This window comes from Neolamprologus multifasciatus, chromosome 6, assembly GCF_963576455.1.
Source record: "Neolamprologus multifasciatus chromosome 6, fNeoMul1.2, whole genome shotgun sequence".
In the NCBI taxonomy this organism is placed as follows: domain Eukaryota; kingdom Metazoa; phylum Chordata; class Actinopteri; order Cichliformes; family Cichlidae; genus Neolamprologus; species Neolamprologus multifasciatus.
Window position 1 is genome coordinate 27,504,175 of NC_140444.1, and position 26,872 is coordinate 27,531,046.

At 39.2% G+C, this 26,872-nt stretch overlaps 1 protein-coding gene and 1 long non-coding RNA gene across 2 annotated transcripts in view; both read left to right on the forward strand.

Moving 5' to 3' along the window:
• mtnr1aa (melatonin receptor 1A a) overlaps positions 1-26,872 on the forward strand; it is a 37,241-nt gene that overhangs the window by 2,669 nt on the left and 7,700 nt on the right. The gene's annotated exons all lie outside the window — the stretch shown is intronic.
• The window catches only part of LOC146517159 (uncharacterized), a 29,631-nt gene continuing 2,759 nt past the window's right edge, over positions 1-26,872 (forward strand). Inside the window, exon 1 of the long non-coding RNA XR_014874400.1 lies at positions 1-26,227. This is a non-coding gene — a long non-coding RNA (uncharacterized LOC146517159). The remainder of the gene's footprint in view (positions 26,228-26,872) is intronic.

The window sequence follows — 26,872 nt, forward strand, 5'->3', positions numbered from 1 at the left end:
TATATATATATATATATATATATATATAGAAAGATAGATAGATAGATAGATAAGTGGGAATAATTTTTTTCTATGGCACAAACTAAATGTTGTTAGAAACCGCACAGCAGTTCGGCATCAGGGGGATAAATTAAATAACAAGTAATGAAATATACTCAGTGGAGAACCTGGCAGGCAATGCTGTCACATATTGCAGGCAGCAGCAGGACTGCTGCCTCTGCATGGCCAAACCCTCCGTCAGCGCATGAAATGGCCAGAGCGTGAGAGAACGTGAAGCCAGCAACACATGGTGAGCGCTTTGAGCTGCGTGGCTGGATGCAGAATCAATGCTGTGAGCTCTACTCAATGCCAATAAATCATCTTAACTGTACCTGTTTTCCAGTAGATGAAGGAAATTTTGAACAGGAAAATAAATAATGGCAACAAGGAAGTGTCTCAAATGACATTTTTGGCAGATTCTCACAAAAAAGTGGAACATTAGCTGATGGAATATAATCTGTGATGGTTTTTATGTTGCTATTTCTTTATAAGAACAAAAACAAAAACTTGACGCTGTGCCATGCAGTTCCTTTTCTTCCTAAATAATGTGGCACAAGACTCAGGGCTTCTCCTCAGTTTTTGAAGAAGAGCCATGTACATTTTCTATTTTTTACAAAAGACAATGAACTGGTTTGGCATTCTGTGAAAATTCTTACCCAAAGTTTTAAGCATAATGGAACAGGGAAATAGAGCAGACCTCGTTGCCTCAGAGCGGCATCATGTGTTTTTAGTAAGCAGCTTCTTCAGTTTGTGAATGGAAATAAAAGATAAGTGTAGGGTTAGTTCTCAAAGGTGTCATTTATGTCCCAGTGTTTTCATACTGATCTCAAGACATTACAACAAGTTCAGCAAAACAGGCAAGTTAAGACAGTGATTTACTACTGTACCATTCACAGTCTGAAGTGAGAAGTGTACAGATATCTTGGTGTTCTGGGATGTGCTGCTGCATAATAAACCAAAGAGGGCTGTCTGTGTTGGAGTGTGACGTAGTGTTTATCCTTTTTCAGCGTTGCGTGACTTGGCCGCGTGCCCGCAAAATGTTATTTCTGATTGTTTATTACCCCTCGAGTATCTGTTACAGTGTTATTGGTCTCAGTGTAATGAATATTTCCAGGAATTATGCAGAATTAGGGGTATTTGCAATTTCCTCAAATGAAAATGAATGTTTTAGGTTTCTAAATATCCGTGGGCTTTGTTGGGAGATTCTAAATTGGCTCATCACTGTGGAGCTTAATAAAGAGATCATCCCCTTCTGTAGATGGTATACAGTAGATGTTGATTTCGCAGCTTCCTGTTTTGCTTTCATCAGAGCTAAAGCCATTTGAAACACTTGTTTTATGAGAAACTGAAGTCTTTTATGCCTAGCTTTACTGGGGCTGCACAAATCTCTGTACGATTACACTGAGGAATAACAACTGTCTTCTGTTTAACTTGATATTTAAGAAGAAAGTTAATGAAATCATTTGCACATTCCTTTTTTTAATCGTAAAAGTTTGTCAAAGGACTTTTTTTAGAGAAATGAAACGAGATTGTTCTGCGAATCTAAAAGACGGATCTAGCTGATGTGAAGTTACCCCCTGATTTTTAAAGTCTTGATCTTCGGATTCATTTTTTAAAATCTCACAAACTGGGGCTGGCCCAAAGCATGTTAACTTTTCAATCAAAATCGGATTCCAACCGATTTATCTCTAGGGTTGGTGACAAAGTAACAAAGAGACGCAAGAAACACCCTTCAACAATGAGTGATGACATTGCATAATTTTTCCACCAGGGGACATTTTGCAACACACGTGTTCAGAATGTCACAAGTAAAACAACCAGCTGATCCATACAGAGTGTAAACAAGTAAGCAAATAAGTACACACAGTTATCTGTTCATATTTTGCATTTCGGAAAGAAAAATAACTCTCAGCTCACATGTCAGAATAATGTTTATTGGGCCATAGTTACAAAAATGAATATTAGGACTGGGTAATGTAGCATCAAAATTATATCACAATATTTCAAGAAGATTTGCAACAATAATATTTGTGACATTACTTAAAAAAATACTTAATGTTTTATGGATGCCTGCAGGTGACAACATTTATAAATGTAACTAAATGAAGGGTAATTTCAATCCTTCTTTTTCAGTAAGCTCCTGTCAGTGATAACACGCTTCCTAATTCAAAGAGTGAATCTACTAAAGCAAAGTATCAGCAGCAGCATTATAGTGCAACAGTAGTGGCACAGCAGTATATCCAGTGATACAGCGTAAGTCAAGTCATGTAAGCTCAGAAGAAGCCAAGAAGTGTTAGTATTATTTCGCCTGGAAAATTTAAGCAATAGTAAAACACAACTGTTTAACAATTTGATTTAGCAATAATGTTAAATGAAAGTAACCCAACTCCCTATCTTTTTGGAAGTCTTTGCATTATTGTCACATATTAAAAACGAAAAATGTTTTTAATCTTTGGTCACTGACCAATGAGTTGCATTGATGACAATAAATGTTGGATGTTTAGAATTTATTTTCACAACTGAACAAAAGCAAGACGGACACATTGTTGGTCTGAAAAGTCCAAAAAGTTGTTCCATATTTAATATCTCTTTTTCTGATACACAGTAAGGATGTCAGATAACCTGGCATCATTTTCGACAGTATCTCTCGTAAAAACCACGTAAACAATCTATAAAAAGTTTAGGTCTATGCCTTCAAGGGTGATTAGACTACTGCAACACTCTATTTGTTGGATTGTCCACCTCATCAGTAGGACAACTTCGGCTTTGAAGATATTCCACTTGAACATACTTTCTTAGTACTGAAGTCAGTTTGGCTCCCCCCCCCCCCCCCCCCCCCCCCCCCCCCGATGACCTGACTTCTCAGGTCATCAGGTGCAGCTCTTTTAACAGCTCTCAGAATTAAATCTAAGTGTGCTGAGGGGACTTTCACTCACTATGGTCCTGTTCCTTGGAACAAACTGCCTGCTGACTTAAGGTTAGTTACATCCGTGCATACATTTATAAACCGGCTCAAAAGGTTTCTGTTCACACCGGTGTACACTCAACAGCTGATTATGTATGTGTGTGTGTGTTAACTTATATTTTAATTCTTTGTAAAGTTTTAATTTCCTATCTTAAGATTTCCTTTCCATAAAGTTCAGACATCCTCAGCATGACTCATCTTCTCATTTCATGCTGTGCTTTGGAACCATCTGCACCACCTCCTGCTTGAATGGCTGTGGTTATTATTTACTGTACATTCTGTAGCTACACATTCTCTGCATGACCAAACACAGCCAGGCTAAAAAAAACCCTGATGTATAAAATCTAGATGTTGAGTTAAAAAAACTGAAAAGATGTGCCTGCAAAGAGTCCAGGCATTGTACAGCCACACTGCATAATGCATCCACTCCCAGCAGCAGTAGACTATCGATATCGGTTGCTTGTATCATGTGTTCCCACCTCTGATGACAAGGCTGCCTCTTTGCAAACCCTGCTCAGCCCCCTTTTGGCTTACACAGTTTCAGTTTCACCCACAGTCACTGAGGGACAGGATCTAGGAAAATGTTCAACAGTGGCTAGGAAGTTAAGCCATTCATATGCTGCTGGGTCCACACATTGTTTTGCTTCCTACTATCTCACCATCTAATGTTTTATCATAAGGTGAACTGTAGGTTCAAATAGGAAACATTTTCAAGCAAAGTACTGTGAACTCCTTGTTTCAGTAGTAAAAGTTTTTTAATTCACATTACTTCTAATGAAAAGACTAAAGATTATCTCACCAGAAAGTTGGTTTATGTGGTGTTACATGAAAGCTTTTAATGTGAAGTAGTTGCCTTAGGATATTGTGCTTGTAATAGCATTAGTGTAACGTATTACTGCTCTGTAAGAACACTAAACAGGGTGGCTGATCATCAAGATAAAATTAAAAAGCATTGCTGCTGGATAGATGGAAAAACAAACTAAGCCACACAAGCAGTAAACCACCACATCGCTCCTTGTTTAGTGACTACTTACCTACAGGGTAGTGATTACTTACCTGAACAGTAAGGTAAACACAATTACTGAACATTCAGTATGCTTACCATTAAAAGTGTCTGATTTTTGTGAAAATGTACTTTAAATCCCAAACATGTATGGAGGGAATCTCTGAAGTTTCACTTTAATCTGTCAGAGATTTCATGGTCTTTAAAGAGCAAAGCAGAGGTCAAGTGGGCTTCTTAGTTTTAGTTATTAAAAGAGCCATAATAACTTGAAAGATCAGAGACTACGTGTGCTCCCAAGTCCTTGACATAAGAGGTATTTTATATCTTTTGCCAAGATGTAATCAGATTATATCCTATGAAAATAAACATGTTAGTCATTCACATCCTCCATGCTGCTCATATTAAATTAAATATTTGTCGTGAATTTAATACCTTACCGCATATTCATCCCACAGATCATTTGAAGAAAACCATGAACTAATGCAAATACTGCCTGTTTAGTTAAGGCCCATATTTGGCTAATAATTGGCCAATGGTGTAGAAGCCAGAGCTGCTTGCTGGGTTTGTTAGTTTCTGTGGTGATGGCTGTGATAAGCATCGGCATGGCACGCTACGGCGGAAAGTTTCAGCAGATAAAAAACACAGATAAACCAGAGACACGTAACAGAAGGCAGGCTGCGACTTTGCAGTTAATTTATAGTTTTCCCAAGCTGAATAAGTGAACATTGAGTGGGAGAGGATAAAGATCTGCTCTTTTTACTCACCAGGCACTTAACTCGCAGGTATAGATTAGTTAATGTCGCTCCTGTCGGCCAAGACACGGAAATAAAATAACACCTGCCAGCGCACCCTGGGGCTGCTTTGCACTTGATAACTTCAGAACTGACTGCTCCTTTTAATCCTCCCGTGTGTCCTGAAACATGTAAAATACTTTATATGTTTTTCACTAATTAAGCAGATCTACTTTGTACAGATTTCCCACCAGAGAGCTTTTGCACCTCTCATAAGGATTTAAACTCAAACATTAGATCACACGCAGATCTAATTAGGCAGCAGATATGTGCATGGGCTCTGGTTCCGGTGCTGGGATTGTGGGGATGATGCTATCATTGTTTGTGTTGCCAACCTTGTCTGGCTTGTTTGCCGCAGCTTTTTGTTGTTAGTGAGTGAGAAAGGAGTTCAACAGAGCATGATGGTAGAGTTAATGACGAGGAGTAAGGGCTGGAGCGAGGCTTTTGCACAAACTGGACGTGCGGTGAAAGAGAAGGAGGTAGATGTTAGTTTGCTGCTGGTGTGGGTTGGTTAATGCTCTCGTAACATTGGTAAATGGCCTGCATTTGTATAGTGCTTTTCTAGTCCCTAAGGATTCACACTCACATTCACACACTGGCGATGGCTGCCCTGGGGCGCACTGACAGAAGCGAGGCTGCCGGACACTGGCGCCACCGGGCCCTCTGACCACCACCAGTAGGCAAACATGGGGTTAGTATCTTGCCCAAGGATATTTGGCATGCAGCCAGGAGGGATCGAACCACCGACCTTCTGATTAGTGGCTGACCTGCTCTGCCACCTGAGCTACAGCCACCCACATTATTAGCAACAATCATGGGAAAATTGCTCTGTGACTCCCTTTTTTCTGTTTCAGTGTGACTGGATTATTTCAGTCTTAGTAGGTGCCACATTGTCCTGCTGGGCTTAAGCCTCCTTCCAGGCTCTGAGAAAGACAACTTGACCCAGCAAGCACTCATATGACTTAGCCTGCTTTTTATGGGGGCCAGCATCTGCACGATTTCATCATTTTCTAATATGTCCTGGATTGCCTGACTGCACAAGCCCTGATAGGAGAAATCCATTCTGAATATACAAGAAATGCATTTCCTGCGTGATCAGGACGTTAGCTTTTGTCCCCCCGCCCCCTTATTTTTCTTTAAGAAAGCTGTGGGTTTTTTTTTTCTCTCTTTACTGGTTTACATTCTGCACAGCATTTCACATTCTCCTCACCAGGTTTTTGTGCCTGAGTCTCATCTGAGTCTCCCATCACTGTCTTTGTACTCCACCGCCACCTCCTCCTCCTCCCATGCGTACTCACCCTCAAACACGCACAGTACACTCATTTTTTTTCCTTTTCACTTAAATTTCACCTTCCAGGCTTCATATTCCATGACACCCTGTCTGTTTGCATCACTTTGATCCAACACCCCCACCGTTCTCTAAGGACGCTATGTTGTCAGACCCCGTACCTGTAGAGGAATTCTGCCAATAGCACTTTGCATCAAGCCAGTCAGGCAACAAGACGGTTATCACACGAACCCTGCAGATACCAGATTATGTAATGGCCAATGTTGTTATTGACGCAGTCGAATTTAACAAAAAATGGGCGTCCGGTGTGTGATCTCCTCTGTCGCACTCTGTATGCATATACTCACAGGGGAAAGCACGTTTTAGCTTCAAAAGGAACAAATAATGAGTCTAGAAATACATATAGAAGAGAGCTTATTCTCAGTCATCCACTCTACCCACCATTCACTGTTCCAGCTCTCCCTCTTTCCATGCTTCCCTGTGCTATTTTTAATCATTTACAATATTATACAGTGAAAAACGTCTCTCTGCTTGATAGAAGCCCAGCATGACACACATGGGAAGCTCGGGGCAGTGAGAAAGAAGTAAAATCTAATGCTCATCCAACGGGAACTCTGCATAACACATGCCATACTGTAGAGTGCCTACAGTAGAGCCTTAACTGTTTGATTACACACACACACATTTGAGGTCCAGCAGGTTAGAAATGCAAGCTGGTATCAGGAAGGGTGCCAGTTTGAACCCCAGCTGAGAGAATCAGCAGAGGCGGAACAGGGAAACGAGAGGCGCTCTTATCTGTGCTCAAGGTGCCCTTGAATGAAGCACTTGGTCGAACGTTACTAGTCAGTGGACGACAGTGGAGGACTGTGGTTGAACTCAGCAGCTTCCAGCTGTGAATGCGTCAGACTGTATGACCATTAAAACAGAAAAAAAAAAAAAGAAATCTGCAAGCTCAGCTTTTCTCGCATATAATGTTAAAAAAAGGACAAATGCAGAAACTGACCCCATTATCAGCGCCACTCTCTCGTCTCTCTCCCTTTTATCATTAAGGGCGCAGTTTACCCACCGGAGTAACAAGCAAAACAGCTCAATCAAAAAGCCTCATCAGTCTCTGTGAGCCAACAGAGTGATTCACTTGAATGACATGTTATGATGATTATTATGGCAGACGCATGAATGCCATTTGATGCAGCCCTGTGAACACTGTCCCATTCAGATGTAGCAGAACAGTGTCTTGGTTCAGCAGCCTGGTTTATCACTCAGATGATAGCATCTTCTTGCATGCACACTGCAGATAAAGAGTTCAACAGTGCACACATACACACACACACACACACACACACACACACACACACACACACACACACACACACACATATATAATTTTAGTAACAACAAAACAAAGAAATGACAGAGTTAGTTCTAAAAATAATCCTAAGGTTAGGGGGTAGATGCTGTCAGATTAAATTAGTAACACCGTTCAAACAAAGCCTTGTCTAAAATAGAAAAAAAAAACAAACAAGTTTGATATTTTCACTTAATTTTAAAGTAGAAGTGCCACCGTTTACAGAGCACGTAGAAACTGGCGGAAAGTGTGTGCTACTTGGAAGACAGTTCAAGAAGATTTTCTTGTAAGCCGCACAGAAACAGAGTCGCTTTTATGACCGCTGGAATCTGTGTTTTCTAAGACATTCATGAAGACGGCCGTTTGTTCTTTTTTATTCTGAATCAGAGGAGATTCATCCTGACTGTTCTCAGAAGCACTCTGAGAACATTTGCTTTTTCCTGACAGACACAAACATAGTGGCAGTATTAATGTTTCCAAGAAAGGGACTCTTTCACAATCCTAAAAAAACAAAACAAAGAATGAGATGTGACTGATATAGATGTAGGTCACTGTAAAGTCCCTTGAAGCTCACAGCCCATCAGATACTGGATGCTATGAACTTACAGGAATCTAATAAATGAAGTTAATAAAGCTGTAGCAATGCTATGCACCAGTGTATCGATGGCCCTGCTCATGTGTCATATTAGTTTTTGACAACATGAATATTTAGAGATACCGACATAAAGAGCTTAATGATTGTAATCACTGCACTTTTCAACATCAGTGTTGGTATTTAGACTGAGAAACCATAATTTTTCACATCATTATCTTAATAATGGGTCAAATGACTGTGTGTAAAAAGTGAAAAAATAGCCACAGAGATACATAACCCAAATCAGCAGATCACCTCAGCTGTACTGAGCAGCTGAAACCACTTTGTTCTGTTTTAAACCAGTTTGTTTGGTTTAGTTCACTCTTGTTTTTTGTTTTTCTTTACACATTAACATACATAGAGCTAGAAGACTTTGAAAATGCCAAGTTCTTTTGCATTTGGATTCCTTTGCTGCAGTTTGTCATGACCTGTCAGCCATCATGTAGCGCATGGTCAAACAGCTCCATAGGTTTTTGCACAGTGACATAATCTTTGTACTTTTGCTTCTGTACTCCACCACGGTGGATTTGAAATCAAACAGTCAAGATGTGATTGGGTTTCTGACTTTCAGTTTTAAATGAAGTGGTTTAACAAAAGTTGTGCATCAACTCTTCAGCAATTACAGCCATTTTATACGTCGTTGCCCATTTTCAGAGGCTCAGGAGGAATTAGGCAACTGAATGACAAGCCGTTTAATTGCAGAGTGAGTCCTGTTACCTTGTTATTTCATGACAAATGAAGCTTATAAAAGACTGGGAGTTGATTCTGAGTGTTGAAGCTTGTCACTGGAACTCTCAATATAAGGTCCGGAAAACACGAAGGAAGGAAAAATTGAAGGAGGCCATCATTTGGCTGAAAAACCAACATTAACCTACCAGAGACACAGCAAAAATAATTAGGAATGGCCAAACAACAATCTGGTCCAGTCTTTAAAAAATAAATATACTGACCAGGTCAGCAACACCAAAACGCACAAAAGACCATAGAAGTGGTCTCTGCTCAGATTCAGCCAAATGCTGCAAAACCCAAAGCAAACTGCAAAAGCAGTTTGCTTTGCAAAAAGAGATATTTTGCAATGAGGAAGTCAGTCACCTGATTTCAACAGATCATGCTTTTCAGTTACTGAACAATAAACTGAAGGCAGAAAGACTCAAAAACAAGCAGCGGCTGAAATTGTCTGCAAATAACGGCCTTGCAAAATATCTCAAGGCAGGAAACAATATTTGGTAGTTAAATATATGTCCTCTTCCAAAGTCTTATGGACCTAACTATATATGAGCATAAGCTAAGACTATCTGTTCATATATCCATTAAGGTTACCAGAAACACATGCTCTGTTAGCTCAATGATCCACTTATTTAATACTTGAGGTTGCATAATCATATTTTGCTATCCAAATACCACTGCTGTCATTGTCTGAGTAAGCACCCACTCAAGGGGTTTAATTAATTATATTCACCAATGAATATTACTGTTTTTAGATCTCTAGCACTATAATGGACCTTTGTAATGAAACCAGAGTTGAACTTAGTTCCTCTTTTCTCTTTATATAACTGACACGAGGACTTGAATCCATCTCAGTGACACCTATACTTTGTTTTGCCTGCAGAATTACAAGTGATTTTGAAATGGCCCTGTTCCCATAATTATAGCAGTGCAGAGGTGGACGCTAATTCTCAAGAGACAGATTATGACACATTCTTTGTGGCCCCTCACGTTCACAGAGTAATTAGTTGAGTCGTCCGCTTCCCTCTAATGAGCAGGAGCTTAGTGTGTGAGATTTCTTGGTCACAGTATGCTTTCCTTTAATGACCCATAAACATGCTCTCTGTGATTATTATCTAAATTAGTGTATTTTGTCACACGTTCACACATTGCTTGGGTTCATTCCAGCGTACTTTGGGCGTTGTCCAAAAGCAATAGGGAATTACGCAGTAGGAAGTTGGATGTTCACACTGCTAGTGCACGCTGACCCAATCTAAGCCTCACTTTCTCTGGGAATATGAGAATGAACTCATATGGCCTGTTGAGGTATGAAGAAATGATCTAATACATTTTATGGAAAAACGTTGCGCAGCAATGAAATTGAGAATGCAAATAGATGTGTGTGATATAATAGCGGGTTATGTTTATTAAGGGGGCATTTGCTGGCTTTGCAGTCAACATAATATCTTATGAGTTGTAATTTCATGTAGAAGCAATTCAGTGCCAGATTAGAAAGTTTACTTTTGCTGTGGAAGCTCTTCACCAATTATGGCTGAATGAGACGGGGAAGGTAGAACGGAGACGCAAAAATGGCACGTAGGAAGTGTATTACACATTTGATTTTCTCGGTTTGTGTGTAGGTGTTAATAACAAATGACATTCAGACAGTTATAGAGATTAACCTGTGGTCCTCCCATTATACTGTGCAGCCAGGATCACCCTGTTTATCTGGACTAAGTGCTAATGAGAGGATGGTGTTTTTGCAGCTACTATAGCCGTGCACAGCGAGACCATGTTAATGATGAGGTCATTAAGGTTGTGATTTGAGAATTTGCTTCCATTTAGAGCTAGTGCCAAGTTGCCTTGTTCATGAGAATCGTTTAGCATTGAGTGTTATCAGCTCCTCTGTCAAGGCCTGTGCGAAATGAGGGATTTTGGTTCACTTGTGGGGGAGACTTCAAAACAGGAGAAGCATAAACACGGTCCCAAAGATAAGTGTGTTGGAAAACAATGTCTCACTTAAGCATGCGGCAGGCAAAAAGCAATATCCAGTCCAAAATCCTATTTCCGGACACCCAGTTGTCTGTTAGGTTGTTAGTTTCTTGACTTTATACCAGCGGTCCCCAACCCCCAGGCCACGGACCGGTCTGTGAGTCGTTTGGTACCTGGCCGTGAGAGTTGAGGCTCAGGTGTGAAATTTATGGTTTTCAGGGTTTTTATCCGTTAACTTTGTCTTTTCCTGTGTTGTAGTTGTGTGTCTTTTTTTGAAATAAATATTTACGCATAACCATAGCAACCAGAGAGCATTAAGTGGCAGACAGGAGGAAGTTACTCTCAATGTTGTTGGTGCATTTCAGGGGGACACTGCTAATAAAGCTACGCGTTTATTATTATATTTACAAAATACCACAGTTTTTGTCTCTGTCGTATCATTTTATTTTGTTGTATTTATCCGCGACACCTTAAAGGCCGGTCCGTGAAAGTATTGCCTGACATTAAACCGGTTGAGTACCGCTGCAGTTGATTTGAGTTTTTGTTTGTTTGTTTTTTTGCCATGTCACTGGAAGGCAGTCTAGCAACAGACCAGACCCAAAAACCAAAGATGATAAAATTTATCTTACTATTTATCTGACTATGACTCTGTTAAGTCATAGTTGACTTGCAAGAACTAACATCTTTTTTTCACATTATTCAGGAGTAGTTTGTCTCTTGATTATTGTGAGAAATATAAGGTATATATTGGAAGGTAGAGAGCTTGTAAGACAGAGAAAACCCTAACAATTAAGACGACGCCCTATGAGCAATCACTTGTTGACAGTGGGAAGGAAAAACTCTCTTTTAACAGGAAGAAAGCTCCAGGCTCAGGGAGTGGCAGCCATCTCTTAATACTGGACTAAAGAAACACTGTGGAACTATAGTCTTGTATCACTGTAGCTGGCATAACAGATTCATTCTTTTTAATTTATTGTAGATTAGTCTTGTGCACCACACGTGTACTTTGCAGTATTTTCCTTAACTTCAGCACTGAGAGCAGAGGAAGAGATACTCTCACACTGAGCTGAAATTAAGAGTTCGCAAACTTATAGTAAACAACAAAATTTGCAATCCTTTGTATTTGTTAAGCAACTTTATTTTGTTGTCTTTATATGGCAGCAAATCACAATATGAGTCATCACTTTGTGCCAGTTACTGGAGACCGACAAATAATTCATACAGTGATACCACACAGAAGGGAAGAGGTAGATTTAAAGAAACCTAAACTGGAAAAACTAAATGACAAACCTGAGAACATACGAAACTGGGAGAGAGACGCAGACGAACCAGCAACAGGCAAGAGAACACACAGGGCTTAAATACACACAGCAGTAATCAGGGGATGAGAGACAGGAGGGCAACACACCTGGGAGAAATCAAAGTTGACGGGACAGGGGAAACGTGACCTGAACACACTCACATGAGACGGGGACCTTCAGAATAAAACAGGAAACTCAGACACAGAGAACCAGACAAGACACTGAACTAAACAGACAGATTCACAAGCAGACAGTGTGATGCCACAGACATACAGAGGGAACACGGAAGTGGGACCAGGGCAGGCACAGAACAGAAAGCTAACAAATGGCAAATCATAACGGAATACATAATCAGAATAAACAAAAGCATAAAGAAACACAAAACACTGAGTCGGCAGACTCAGGACCATGACACATATGTTAGTACTGCATACATATATTTACATGCATTTTTTAAATAAATATTTTAGCCACTTAGGGACTGCAAAACTAGATGTTACACAGTGTTTCAAGCTGATGTAAGTATGATGTTTACTCTTTTTCAGCTCTATAACTGTAAGCTGAATGATGTTACAACAAGGAGGCTCAAGGGAACTGCAGAATCATGTGATGACTCTTTGTGGATTTCTCTTTACACTCAAATGCTTTTACATTACACGTTATCTTAACAGTTGTTACGATGAAAAGACAGTGAATGGTGCAGTTGTAAAAACCAAATAATTCAGAGTTTAATAACATTTTAAAGCTATTTTCTCTCATCATATAGACTTAATAATTATTTCCATTGAGAGATTATATTATTTATTTGCTTATTTATAGTCAAAAGCACTAGGGCCATTTTTCCAACTATTTTAAAGTAATGATGTGTTCTGGTGGTACTAATTGTCCTTTGGTTCTTCTTTCTATCACCAGCTTGTTGTGGCTGAATAATTGTGTGTGTGTGAAACACACAGACTGGATGAGAGAGGGTTTAGATGACAAGCATGGGTGAGTGATTGATGTTTGTCTCCCAGCTGCTCTGTGTGTTTAAACACAATGCTTATTTTTCTTATTATATTTACTGTTGGTTCGCAAAGCATCCTTCCACACACAGATACAGTTTCTGTGTGCATATGCTCCTGAGATTGTATACACACATAGACCCACACACAGACATTGCTAAGTATGATGGGAATGGTTGAACAGGACAAAAGGTTGTGGGACACTTGAATATGGAAAATAATAATGACTTTAAAAAAAAAAGACAGTGGCTTTTGATACTGGGATTAGTGAGAAGATGACCCTTTGGCTGCTCTGTATATGTCTTAACTTTTACATTAAGTAAGTATTAGTAAGTTATTAACCGTAGCAATAACATAGTTAATCTTTCCAAAGCCTTAAACTTCGTGGTATGCAAGTTTGCAAACAAGGTCAAAAGATGGGGTTCATAAAATGCAGGAAGAATGGCATAAGGAGATTACGTTACGCAGTTTCAGGTCAATTGGAGTCAGATGGAATGATGGAAATAACTGCTGCACAAACTAATCATATATAATACAGCTCAACAGATGCTGAAGCTCTGGTCTGACCTCGATTTTCCATGGGAACAGGCATGATATATCAAAATATACAAAAGATTTTTTTTGCTGTAGGACAGTTACATAACTCATTACGCTACCATTCCATCACCTAAAGCTGTCATGCAGTCTTGTTTATTGCATATTTTTCTGATGGGAGGCATAACATAAGACAAGGAGTACGTGCTTTGGATTTTCACTTTTCCCGGTTTTAACTTCTTGCCTTTTATCCAGTGCTGCGTTTATAAGGTAGTTTCAGCAATGGGTTAACAGAAAGCAGTCAGTGTAATCTTTGAATCTCTCAGGCTTTAAATGCTATGTTTTTGGTGCTGCAAACAGGGCTTGTTAGAGCTTTTTGCTTAAAAGAGCTGCTAGAAAAGTGGACAGATAAAACGGCAATGCATCCTGACAAAACCAAAATAATGAGCTAAGAAGCTAAACTAACTGCAGACTTGTAGTGTTTTTCAGTTTAGACTCTGGTGCCATTAGTGCACTGCCATGTACTACATCATGTTTGCTATATAAGCATAAAGCCTTAATTTTAACAGGGTATCACTGCCTCAGTTCAAACACAGTAAGCTGTATACTTATTTGAAGTTTGACCTTGACATTTACAGCTTGTTGAGCATCTGACCAAACATCTTTTTATAACTCCCACAAGCACCAAGCAAGCCAGTGTGAGCACTTTCATGCAGTCAAAATACCAAATGTAAGAGCTGAAGAGTGATCGTTCACGACTGCAAATGACTTGCTTTACTGATATTGATCAGGGAAGCTGAACATGAAAGTCATCAGACACGTCAGTGCTGTTTGGTTGCATCAAGGTTGTGGAAACAGCCTTTGAAGTAATGGTTTAAAAAAAACCTCCACTACATTCATGGTTTCTAATAGGCTACCAAGAGACGAGATCCTGAAATCGTTCAGCAGCAGCAGCTGTGAGAAAGGGGAGAACACAGCATATACACGCGGAGACAAACACACACAAACGCAGCCCAGCATCAGCTGTTCAGGATAATAAGCTCTGAACTTCCACCATGTATGACGCTGCCTTCACAACAACTGTAAAATGTATTTAATAGGGAGCTAAAATAACTTCATCCCCATGGCATAAATATTCACCACAGACTCGTACTGTACTTTATTTAATCACACAGGGAAAAACAATTATAGTGGTTAGAATTTATACAATTATAATATAAAAAATATAAAGTGATTAACTGCAACTGCAGGTCATGCTTCCTACTTTGTATGCAACTTTCCCAAATTTTACAGTGTTCATACAAATGTGTGTCCTTGGATGTAAGTATAGGTTTCTTTCCTTAATTGTTTTCTTGAAATATAAACTACAACTGAAAAATATTCCCTTTGTTTAAAACTCCTGGTTTATGTATGGCACTTGGCAGTGCACCTATTCAGTTATAAATCTTTTCAGTATTTGTGATTTTGTTTACAGCTTATATTTTTATATCCCTGTGAAGCTTTAAAACAGTAACTATGCAGATTTACCTGAAGTTGTGCATGACCCCAATAACCTTGAAGCCTGATGAGTGTGCTCATTTCATAATGAGTGGCAGTAACTCCTCATTAAATACTTGCTTTCTAGGGACCTAAATGACATAAATGGGATCAATCCAATCTTCTGACAGGATCAAGCTGCTCGAAAATTGCAAATGGGAATCTAAGGCACCCTGTAATTGCTTGTGTGCATGTGTATGTGGGTGTGTGTGAATAGGTAAGAATTTTCAAAGGAGATTTTGTGCAGACTTCTGACACGTTTTTCAGTTCTTATGGTTGCACTATATAGTTTTTGGAGTATACGCTGCTTCACACAGTGGCATGTTTGCAGACACTTATGAGACAGGAGTCGAAAGGCATAGGCAAAGGGTGAAGTTGTCTTAACTGATGTTAGCCATTTCTTAAAGCTTTTTTTCCTCCTTGAAGGGTTAAATGAACTCCACTATGAGCCTGTTCAGTCATAACGTCATTTCTCCAAAACTGACTATAAAATTATGTCAAGTAGCCCTCTATAAAAGGGACTGAATAGTACTAAACTATTAAAAGGATGTTACCCCTGCCTCTAAACAAGAAAGTCCAACTTATAACCACTCTAATAATAATGATTATATGTGCCATATTCCAAACTAAAAATAATAACATCCTAACTTTTCTTACAAGATGATTTTTCTAGGCTTGTACTAATGTACAAAATATGAATTGGTTAATTAAAGCTTCCCAATTGATTGTGACAGGACACTGTCATTGCTACATTAGAGGAGTGCCAGGGTTGCACTTCACAGAACCAGTAAACACAGCTAACATCCATCTTCAGCCCAGTTTCCCCACATAACAAGAAAGATGCTTGCCATAAAAGTGTTTTACTTCCTCAGAGTTAGAATATACACTTGTTTGTTTACTAATGGTAGTTTATCTCATCTGCATAATGTTTAGTAGACAAATTAATATCACGTGGTAAGCTGTCACGTGTCTGGAAAACCTCTATTTAAGAATTCTCTTCTATAAAAAGCAATTAGCTTGCTATTAGCAAATAGCAATTAGCTTGCTATTAGCATGCTATACAAATAGCAGTTAGCTTGCTATTGTTAGGAGTTTTGCAAAAGCCTGAAGTCACGTCAAGACCAAAGCAAGGTCTACCACACAGACAGATTGATTGTGAAGCAAAATTTGCTTAAAATTTCCTTTACATTTTCTGGTAAGACTCCGGCCTCATGCCAAAATCCAAAGATTGGTGTGAATACGAGTATGAATGATTGTCTTTAGGTGTTGGCCCTGTGATAGTCTGCCTATCTGTCCAGGTTCTTCCCCACTTTTCACCTCTTACACCTAGAATAGACTCCAGCCTGTTATAGACTAAGATATTAGTGTAAGTGCATTAACTTTAGTGTCACACAGTAATATAACACGTCATACTAAATAAAGTAATCACACTAAAGTACCAACTTTGTTGTCACTTACAAAAGCTCGTCAATAATCTTCATGGGCGGACAGAAAAATGTGCACTTGCACTACAATCAATAGTGGAGCAGTCTTTAACTTTTGAGCAGTTAGGGTATGAACATTATTTTAATTTTAATTAAGCTAAACTGCAACCTGCACCCAGTTGCGCTGGTAACAGATCATTGACACGATGCAAACATTAGCAAAGACAACATTCTAACACAAAGCAAGCAGCAAAGGACACAGAATGATCTTCAAAAGGCAACAAAAGCAGTGATGAGCAGTTGGCTTGTAGCCAAAATTTCTACCCCCACCTGTTTCTGCTTTTCTATGGGGTGGTTTTCAACTTTCTACTTTCCAGCTTTGTGTTTGCACTTAACACAAAGCTAAAATAAACCTTGTGTATGTGTCTATTAAGAATTTGTATTAGTTTGTGGTACTGTATCCTTGTGTTGACATTGTCAGCTAGTATTGTATTTGATAGAATACGTCAGGATGTGTTGTACAGAGAAACATAATGCATTACTCGTTTTCAGTATTTATGTTTATTCGGAATTATGTTGGTGAATCTATGCAGAGCTTCGGATAAGTTGCCAGCATTTGTACCTGTGCTGGCTGCGTGGATGGTGACACGTGGTCACATTCATAGCAACATGCTCAGAGAAGCACACACACCTGCGTATTTGCATTTTAACATCAATGCATACATTGCTTTATAGCTATTCTCTGCTTCAACATTCTCCATTCACAGTGCCCTTGAAATTAGATGTCAGGTCCCATGAGGATAACAACTGAATCAAATGTAACATACAATAAGAACGTTAGGCTTCAGTTCTTTATTTTAGCTATCAAAACAGGCTCCATCTAATAGTCTAAAGCCCCGAGGCTCTTTTCATCACCTCTTGACTCGGAAGAGTTTAGGAAGAGAGTCGAATGTTTCAGCACCCTCCATGTGACCATCTGCAGACAGTACTTCTGTTCATCTATACAGTAGCCTTCTGTCTGCAGAGCTGGATGTGTACACTCCTTACATAAGTGACAGGACTTCTGTTCTCCTTTTTTTTTTTAAACAAATGTTCACTTTGAGGAAATAGAGCTTTATCTGGAAAGTGATGGATGGATTACATTCTGTTTCTGCTCCCAGTTGAGTTGCAGGTGATGAGCATATGAAAGACTGCAGATTTTTTTTTTTTTTTTCTAGGAGAGATGGGCACTTAACTGGTTTTTGGATTTCGCTGTGAGTGAGTGAGTGTCTGAGAGGGATTCAGGGTCAGTTAAGCAGTGGCCACTGTTGCACTGTGTTCAAATCTTTTCCATGTGTCCTGGTTGAACTTTATGTCTGTTTCCCTCTATCTGGGTCAACCCATCAGCCCCCTGCCGTGCTCTACACTGGTTTGCCTTTCAGACAGCTACTCTATTAGACTGAAATCACCTATGAAATACTGAGGTATGACTGAGGGGGGGTTAAAAGGTTTTATGTGGGTGGGATAAGTGAGAACAGTTTGAAAAATCCCTTTTCCGCCAGATAATTTGTCTGCATTGTGCATTCACATATGTGGCAAAGTGTTCTTTGTTCATCTGAATGGAAAGGTAGAAAACAGATTCATACAGAACAGCTAGTCTTTATTTTGATGATTGTAATGCTGTGTGCATGTTGGTATATGTGTATCTATGTTAAAGGTCTGTTGTGCAAAAAGGTTTTTTTTTTAAACCTTGACTGTAATATTTTATTTTTCATTTTTAGAAATGGTGCTCTGTGGTGCTCGGTGGCTGCATGCATTTTTACAAAGTCAGCAAACAGCTTTATCTTCATCGGGGTAATTTCCAGCCGTAGCTCTGAATCCAAAAGGACTCCTCGCATAACCTTTCAGATGGATTGATGATGATGATTTTCCTTTTAGTGAACACTCTTCTTTTTGGATTTGTAATGATAACAGTCACCTACCTGACTGTTTGAATGGTAGATTTCATTTAGAAATCCAACCAGTTTAACGAGTTCTTAGAATCTTCCAACTGAGCTCCTTAAATTGCTCAACTGGCAGTTTGCAAAAGTATGTGCATATGTGAATGTGCATCAATATCACTGTCTTCTGCAAGACTATATAATGTAAATCGATGATTGCATCCTGGGTTAAGGCTGTGCGATATGATATCCAAAAGATATCACGATATTTCAAGGAAATCTATGATAATCATATTTAGTGTGTTATAGAAAAAACAACACGGAACATTTTGTTGTTGCAAAATTGCAGCTCACAGGTGCCATCATTTAAACAAAATGAAGGGTATGTCACGTACTTCTTTTGCAGTCATCTAATTTCATTGATGACCAACTACCGAGTTCAAAGTGCGAGCTATTGCCACAAGGTGCTAGTAATATAGTGACATAGTACTAACACTATACTAAATACAGTGATACAGCATAAGACAAATGTAAGCTCAAAAGCAGTATTTTCCCTGGAATTTTTAAGTAAAAGTATAACATGATTGCTTTACATTTTAACCTTATTACTAATTATACCTTGTAACTCTTTGAGACATTCACAATAGTGTCACAAAATGAAGTATCTTGTACCTGGGTTGAGTTTTTTTTAACCAGTTACTCACAGTTCTGCTTTTCCACTGACTGCATCAGTGATTTCCATCCACTGTTTGCTCTTCCTGCCATGTGGAACCAACTAGCGAATGCTCTAGCGATGTTCGGGTGAGTCATGCTTTCACCTTTGGAGTGTTTTCTCAAGTTGTGAAAAAAACAGGTTTCTTAAATAATTTGCAAAGTGTTGCACTTGGTGGAGGCGTGATCTCTTGTAGCCTAACTACTTCCACATTATTTATTTAGCTCCTTTTATAGGTTTTAAGTCATCATCAGAGGCGATTTAGCACCATTGTGTGTGGTAGGAAACATAAATACATGATGTTGCTGTACCATTGATACTGAAAAACACTTTTTATCATGCAAAAAGTGTTATTGGTGTTGTTGTGGACAGTATAATATGGCACAGTTGTCGTCTGCATTTTTGTAGCCTGCAGAAATCTCTATGCACTGGACAAGAGTTTTGGTAGCATTCTAGTTTCTATTTGTAGTCCATTTGTGATCCACGCTTTATTAACCAGTCATTTTTTGTCAGGGTTCAAACAGTATCTTAACCCATCAAAATAGAACAGTGTTCATTTTGATGGGTTACAGTGAGGCAACCACCAGGCCACCATGATGGCTTCCCAGAGCATCTTAACCCATCAAAAAGAAATGTGCTGTTAAACCTCAGCTGTTAATATTGCTCAGTCCAACTGCCAATTCCTGTTGTGGACAGCATAATTTGGCACAGCTCAATTCTTGCTCTTCGACCCAGTTTTTGAGTTTGTTCTGGACTCTTTATTTATGAAATTTTATATTCAATTTCCGTACAGTGTCAGTTAGTCTTGAGTTCTCTATTGCGTTAGTGTTCTTAGTTGTTATTTTATCTTTGTTTCCCGTCGTGTCCAGTTTATCTGTCTTTTCTCTGTATCCTGCCATTAGTTTCCCCGTGTTTGTTTACCTCCTTTCTCCCCAGTCATGTCCCGTGTCTATCTGGTCTGTCTGTGTTCTGTCTCCATGAGTATGTTTGTTGTCCTGTCCTGTTGTTTTCTCCCTTCCTGTTTCCATGTGCATCTCCTTGAGTTTCATCCCTTTGTTTCCCCAGACTGTCAAGTCTCCATGTCTGTTTAGCCTCAGTCCCAATGCCAAGTTCACGTGTCTGAGCCTCGGTGTGTGTGTGTGTGTTATTTCCTGTTTTATTTTGATAGTCTTGTGTTTTATGTGTGTAACGTACATTTCTGCTTGCCCATTCACATTAGTTATGATTTAGTTCAGCTGTGTGCCCATGTGTTTCCATTTCTCTTAATCAACCTCTTGTGTACATATTGTCTGCATCTCCCTGTGTTCGGTGTTGCATTTTTTACTTCATTGTGTGTATGACTTCTGTCTATCCAGCTAATTGTCAATCAGTAGTTGGTCAGCTAGTTCCTTCTATGCTCTGTTTTGAAGTTTGTTTTTGTTGCATTTTGTGCCAGCAACAAAGCTAAATAGTTTTGAGTTTAATTTCTGTCTATTGAGTCCTGCATTCCAGGTCCACTTCCTGCCTGCCACTCGCCCCTCACTACATGACACTACCTGGATTTATAAGAAATGTAGCAATCGAGATGTCACCGAGCTTAAATTTGTAATACCGCAAGTTCAAAGAAATTTTAGTCACACTGGAAGTGTCTGAAAAATGATCTTCTGTAAGCTACTCTAATATTGCCCTACTTTGTTTTCTTTTTGGAATCGTGGGATGAAAAGTCAACCAAATGCAGATATAATGTTGTAGCTAAAGGTCTTGCTCACTAGGGAGCAGCTGGACTACTGTAAATCTTAGCAGCACCAGAAGCTACAAGAGCCGTGGCCACATGGTCCACCCAACCTACAAATTCTAGGGGGTTTTCCAAGTACAGTATCTTGTTCATAGTGACCTGATATTCATCAAGATCATAGTTGTGGAATAATAAATACTAGCACGTCTGTGACTAAAGATGACAGCATGTTGGTTCACACAGATGCAAGTGTTGCAAATTTAGTTCATTTTCATGCCCAGTCTGGCAAACAGGTTAATTTTTTTATATTCTGGATTTGCCACTAGTTCATGACACATGAAGACTATGTAATCAGATTGACAACATGACATTGGACAACTTGTCTTGGAGGCTTTATCTGGAAGACGTGACTGGACCTGTCAGGCTGTGTCAGGCCACCAGCTGTGGGGCCCTGGCTGACATCCAGTGTGACACCACCCGTGGTGTTTTGTCATCTCTGCTCCCTGAACAGGGAAAGTAAGTGTGGCAGACAGGTATTTTCACAACACATGAGCCTCAAAATTGTAGTGGTCACTGTGGGAAAGAGGCCCAGCAATTTGAGATTGAGACTGCTTAGTTAGATGTTTGAAGTTTTGAGTTGATTGGGCAGTTCTCGCTAGATCTGAGATGTTGCTAAAGTGTCACTTAAGCCGCATCGCACCACTGAGACCCACCGGACATCCTAATTGTGCCACGGGAGAAAGGGAACTCATCAATCATTCCTTAAAAAAATGCAAAAGACAAAAAACATTGACATGTATTATGTGTTGCTGTCGAGAGAGGAAGAAAGGTCTGCTGTTTTAAATTTTTCCTGGACAAAGGACATTGTCTACTTACTCGAGAATATCGCTGAGGAATTTCCTACCCTCTGGGAAAGCTAAGATAAACATTCTCGAATGCCGTGAGTCAGGAAATAACCTTGAATTAAAAACAGTCTGATAAAACCAAGGAAAAATGTGTTGCCATGGTCATTGAGGAAATTTTTGAACTTGCACTGCCTGTGTGTCAGTGTTAACTGCAGTGATTAACACTTTTATTCTGACATTTAAAAATAATCCTCAGGCTACTGCTTTGTAAAAACAGCCCTGGTGCTGGATGCAAAACAGAAATCAGGTTGGCAGTGCATCACGCTGCTTTCCACTCTGCTCTTTCTGTTTGGTACTCCGTTAGCAGAGAGGGCACTTGAGGTCACTTTGCAAATCCCTTCTTTCCTTTTCCACACCAGGGTAGGAATAAACCTCTTCTACCTAAAAACCATGTCAAAAGGGCTTCTCTTTTCCTACTTTTCTCACAGCAGCTGAAAGCAAATACTTTATCACAGCAAAGGAGAAGACAGCTGATAGACTACTTCTATCATATTTCATTATTAATGCGCTTTGCTTTGTTGTGTGTTTCTGAACCAATCCTAGAGTCTTGAAATAGCATTGTAAAAGATGCGAGGGGATTAAAACGGCTGCAAGTCTCATCATCCACAGCTGTCAGCGGCTTCATTCATAAATACAATATTCACAAATGCAATAGTGACCCTGGGACATAATTACACTGCTTCTTTAGAGGAGTGCCTCCATCTCTTCTCTGTTTCTACAGTTTTTTTTCAACATCTTTTTCTCTTGTGTTATTTTTAATGCAGTTCAAGTAATTTTCCAACATCAAAGTTGTTGTTGTTTTTGTGTGCATTTTGTCACATTTCTGCGAGCAAACCCAGGAGCTACCACTCTAAATCTGCCAGGACAGAGTACCATGACAATCCATTTATTTTTTACCCTGCCATAGTGATAGATGCAAGAAGTTTTAAGCTAACACACACAAGCACAAACACTAAAACACATGGGATCCTTTCTTTCATCTAGGTATCATCTTTATATAAGAGCTAGCAATCCAGTATTGGGATTGGCTATTTCACTACAGGTTACAGAATGCCTTCTCGTTAATTTGCATTGTACCATATTCCATAGTTGTGCTAAAAGTAAGTAAAGTGTTTGGCATACTTTGAATTGAAGAACATGCAAACTCCACACACAAGCTGTGAGCCAACAGTGCCACCACCCCACCACTGTGTCACCTTACTTCAACACCCTCACATGTATTTATCGTACGAATACGTTTTTCACACAGTATTACCTAAAGTAGACTAAAGGATGATGGCACAATTTTTTTTCGTTGACCTCTCATTTATATTCTTATAAATGTCGATTGTTTTTGTCAGCTGCATTTCTTTAAAAAATGGCGACCAGCCAATCTAACGTCACCCGGACTTCACTTCAGGTTTTCTAATCATCAAGAGATCAGAGAAGTGCTCAAATGCATTGTTCTTCTTTTTCACTGAACTTAATTGCTAGTAACAAAAGAAGGCATTTTTAACAATACAAAGCAAAAAGGGGCAAAAAAGGAGAAAAGAGCAAACAAAGAGAGGACAGAAACTAAAAACCAAGTCAGATTTATGGTTTTATTCAACATACAGGTTTGCTACATACAGATGAACTAACAAACCTGTTATTACAGATGTTTGCAAAATACATCAAACTACGTCTTTATCCAGGTAGATCATAGCAGGTGTCCATCCTATTATAAACAGAGGCAGTTTAAGATATGGGATGGCAGTCATGTCCATCTTTTTGACATGTTTAACTTTTGTAATCACTGAGCTATTGTAGGAGAGTTAATGATAATCAGTTTTTCTTGCAATCATAAATAAAACATGTAAAATATAGCACATATATATTTATGGTAAAGTTTGCTCTTTTATAATGTTTGCAGTTCCAGGACATGTGGCTATGATCCCTAACCACACTGCATTTTCTTCAGCAATTGTTATTACCCATATGTTTAACAATGCTTGTCCTTGGAGGAGCCCTGAAGAACCTCGTTTTTACTTTCCAGTCAAATTCTTTTCATGGCTGGCTCCCAACCCCCCTGTAACAGCCAGAACAAACATCCTAGTGTTGCGATGTCCAAGTGTCATCATCTATAGTTGTAACGCGCTCTAATTTCCCACTGACCTGTAACATGTAAGGTGTTTTCTTGATGTCATTAACAATTTGTAAATATGAGATACTTGATTTGCTTTATTGTTACAAGTTGTATCATGTATCATATGAGTCTCAATATGAGTTGGATTCCTTTAGATACTGTCCCTGCCTGTGTGTGTTTTTAATGCAGTGTCTGATTTGTAGATATCCATACAAGCCTTTTTTTCATTTAACATTTTTTGAATAACTCTGAGCTAACCACCTGTAACAGCCTGTTGTAATCTACACAGTGCTGCAGTCCACATACTAATCTGACTCTGCAAGTCAAATAGGTATTTGTGCTGTTATACTTTGACATAATCACAGTCCTTATCTCATACCATTTTGCCTGCTGTGTTAGTTATATTGTTGCACAAGTGTAACTGGAGCCTTTTTCATTCTTAAAAATCTCAATGTGGCGAGATGTATTTATGTAACACTACAAATAAGCTTTTGTATCGTTGTGGAGATTCTGTGGTCACCGAGTGTGAAGTGAAGAGTTTATTACCCCCTTTGCCACTGTTTCATAATTGCTTTTTATTTCTACTACAGAAGTTTTAAGTCTGTCTGCTGGGAGATGCACATTATTAAGAACTAAGTGAGGCTGCACTAAACTGGACTCAGTTTTCAGCCAAATAAAAATACATCATACACTGTGCTGCCCGTGTTCTCAGGAACTGCCATTCCTGTTTTCGCACTTTCGGTGAGATTAAAATCTTTCGTGTGTTTGTTGGTCAGGAAAAACAACTTTGTTATACAAGTAAAAAAGCTTTCACACGTCGCACTGTTGTGAAAATACAGTCATTTATAATTGAAATTCAAAGTGCAAGATGTGTTTATATACGCATTTATATGTTGTTTACATGAAATATCATGTTTCTATACTAACATGATACATTAACAAATAAGTTATGATTCTCAGCTCATTTATTCTGACCTCAGTCACAACATCAGTCGATGAAATGCCTGGTTTGGTTGTGCAGTTTGGACAGAGTGACACATAATATACAGCTTGCATATTCAGACCGACTCCCCCTGCTGTTGACCTTCAGCACATACACATTATTTTATAAGGAGGCTGTTATTGGAGTAAAGTCGCTGCACTCTATAGCAAAATCTGTAACTGGGACATGGCTTGTAGTGACCATGGCTGTAGTATCTATGACAAAGGAGCACATAACTATCTATGGCAGTAGTGCATGACATGTTTAAAGTGGAAACTCACCTCCAAATTAAATTTACACATTTTTCTTCTTACGCGGAGTCCTGATTTTGTAGGTCTAAAGCTATTTCTCCATCGAGATTGTTTTAGTGAGTTTTTTATGACAGCTATGTAGCTAACATTACAGCTCAGCTGAAGGTCCTTTAATGCTTAGAAATGAAATACTTACTACACAAAGTTACTCAAAACAAGGTTTGTGGATTTTTTTTTATTTTTATAGTAACTTGATCATGATTTCTGAATATATGAATGACATTGCTCGTGATTTTCTCGAGAAACTTCTGGATCTGGAAAAAGGCAGAGATCTCTGCGGCTGATGTCTTCAATGCTGAGCAGCTCCTACCTAAACAATTTAGATAAATAAGACTTCAAGCCAGAGAAAAAAAATCTGGAGAGAAATGTCACTTTAATTAACAAAATGCAGTCTTCTCCCATCATGTTACCATAGGGCTAAAGGTAATTCTTCTTTTGGTCTGTTATTCATTGCCGTCTTTGTTGAATACTAAAATGTTTTTCTTTTAGTTGAAGATAAAAAAAATGGGCAAATTAACAAACTCCAAACAGAGAGAAAACGAGCTGCTGTTTTTGTATTATTATTATTATTATTAAGACAGCCAAATTTATTGCTTCTTTCATTTGCATAACCGTTTTTAGCTTTCTAGCATAATGGTAAAAGGGTATTTTAATGATCAGTAAGCCTTTTTATATAACAAACATGCCTTAGGTAACACAGTGCTCTATTGGAACAAAGCAGTTTTGATGCTGAAAACAGGCCCCCAGACTCTGAATAAAACCCCAATAAAAGAAATGTGTATAAAATGTAAATAAAAACACAATTTTCTTAAACAGATATTTAATTGAAAATAAAATGTAGAAAACATCTAGTGTTTAAACTGGGATTTTTACTGTTTCATTAAGACTATTTGCATTTTGAATTTGTTGGCAGCAACAAATCTCAAAAACATTGCAACAGGCTGGTAAAGGAACTGCTACTGCAAATAAACAGCTGGAGGAACATTTCACAGCTAATTAGGTTCACTGGCAACAGGTCAGTTGTCACGAGGGCCGAGTGGCCTGTACTGAAAAGGACTCAGGTGTAGAAACCCAGAGCTGAGACAGCAGATGATGCGACAATTTATTAGGCGTAGTGCAAAAAACGTAGCAAAGACAAAGAAACAATAAGACGTGGAGTTTGACGAGGCGTGGCCTGGGAAACGTGGCTAGGGCGAGGGAACGGGATGCAGAGTGGAGCTGAGCAGGGAACAGTCACACTGAAGAGAGAAGACAGTGGAGTTAGGGAGGTAGTGGAGGCAGCTCTGAAGTGGCAAGTTGTAAGGGTAGCAATTCTTACTTGCAGTAGGGGACATGGAGTGTTGAGAGGGGGGTAAGAGAATCCAGGGAGGGCTGAGTGGCGTAGAAAGGCTGACCTGAGATCCGGGGCTTCAGATGGAGTGTGATGGCAGGAGGGCAGGCAGGTGAGGCACAGAGGGATTTTCAAAATGATTGTTTGGTATCCTGAGTCTGGAGGTGGAGCGTGAGCCAAGGTGAAAACAGCAACTGCAGCACAAGAGAGTCTGGTTAACAAGATAAATCACAGCACAAACTTGAAGCATAAGGCCTGTTACCAACATGTGTTGATGACTAACTGGCAGTGAATGAACATCAATGTGTGGCTTAAATCCCTCTGGCTTGATTGCCTG